The sequence below is a fragment of the Galeopterus variegatus genome, unplaced genomic scaffold (assembly GCF_000696425.1).
Source record: "Galeopterus variegatus unplaced genomic scaffold, G_variegatus-3.0.2 Scaffold10051, whole genome shotgun sequence".
NCBI classification, from domain to species: Eukaryota; Metazoa; Chordata; class Mammalia; order Dermoptera; family Cynocephalidae; genus Galeopterus; species Galeopterus variegatus.
In genome coordinates, this window is record NW_007736162.1 from 8130 (window position 1) to 9952 (window position 1823).

Consider the following 1823-nt stretch of genomic DNA (forward strand, 5'->3'; position numbering starts at 1 on the left):
TAAGAAATAAGAGTCCTTTATGCAAAGAAGAATATGCATCTTACCTAGAGTTCAAGGATTCTCGTTATCTGCTGACCCACAGCCTCTGGGAACACACACACACACACACACACACACACACACACACACACACACACACACACTCTTATGCTAATCCAGCTTCAGGGTCTGTCTATAATACTAAGGTTCTGCTTTCAACTGTACATGACTCAATTTTGAGATGTCCATTTTTCTTGAATTTGGTACCACTATAATCTTTTTTTTCTTTTGTTTTAAATCTCCTAAACTCAGTATGTGATGATCAAATCGATATTATTAGCATGTTCATCGTGACAAATTTCAATTACTCTTTGTGTCCCTTACTCAATTACCATACTCGGTACCCCATAAATATGTATAAGCAATTGTTTCAATTGATAAAATACATTAAAATAAAATTGTCAAAAAAATCTCCTAAGCCCCGATTAAAAACAAAAAACAAAACAAGTCTTTCTATTTCACATTTATTGTTGCACTCAATGAATCTGCCCTAAACATAAACAGACATTAACTCATTAATAGAACCAACTCCTGCTTGCTGTCTCTAAATGAATATTATTCTCTTAAAATCTCCTCTAGGGGCCACACGCAGTGCCAAGAAAAATAGTGGATTATTCAATATTTTGATGAAGGAATAAGATAAAATAAGACAACTAAAACTTTCCTCTAACAAACCTCTTAAGAGAAAGATTGCCAGTGACTCAAGAACAAATAGCTCAGTTCCCATGGTCCGGAGTACCATGGCTAATGGTGAAGGCTCTCATAGGATTATGTACAAATGCACACAGGGCAACACAAACGTGATTTCTTCTGTACATCAAGGCTTGCAGGAAAATTCCTAACTGCAGTAAAATTGGGCTGGCCTCTAGAAGCAGACACAGAAGGAACAGCTAATGGTGGCTTTTCAGCCAAATTAGTCTAGAGATCGTGGGACAAGCTAAAGATCAGTGCTCTCCATGTCAAGTTTCCAAAAGAGTTAAGTAAGAAATCCTGAAACACTCATATGTTTTCACTCATATGTGGCTGGAGTGAAGGTTTTACATGATTGTTTGCTTCCATTGTCTTAACATGCATTGTAGAACCTCGGAATAATCTGGCCAAACTGCCATCCAAAGCAGTGAACTTGTTTGCTCAATGCCCCATATGGTTGAATGATAGTGGTTGCCTGATAGTGGTTGAATGATAAGGAGAGCTGAGATCTTTTCACCTTCTATCGAAGTTCTCTTCTGCAGGTATCAGAATCAGTGGTGAGAAGACAAAATACCAGCCCTTATGGCATGCATCAACATGTCATATTTGAACCCCAGAACTGTGAAATTAATTGGCATTCCTGGACTAGAGCACATGCAGTTTTGGATTGGGTTGCCTTTTTTTTGCCATATGCCTGCTGGCTCTTTTGGGAAATATCACCTTACTTATCATTGTTCCTACAGAACGTAGCTTGCACCAGCCCATATACATCTTCCTGGCTGTGCTGGCAGCCACTGACACAGGACTCTGTGCAGCCATTGCTCCCAAGATGTTGGCCATCTTTTGGTTCAGCTCTTGCTCCATGGCCTTTGATGCCTGTCTAGCCCAGCTGTTCTTCATCCATGCCTTGCAGTGCATGGAGTCTGGTATTCTGTTGGGTATGGCCTTTGACCGCTACATTGCTATCTGTGATCCTTTGAGGCACACATCCATCCTCATGCCTTCCATCCAGTGTTGCATGATGGTTATGGTGATAATCTGAGCTACAGTGCTTATTGGTCTGTTACTCATTTTAATTAAAAGTCTGCATGTTA

General features: G+C 39.9%; 1 pseudogene; it reads left to right on the forward strand.

Annotated features, from left to right (window-relative positions):
• Nucleotides 1-1311: 1311 nt before the first annotated feature.
• The window catches only part of LOC103609755, a 1628-nt pseudogene continuing 1116 nt past the window's right edge, over nt 1312-1823 (forward strand).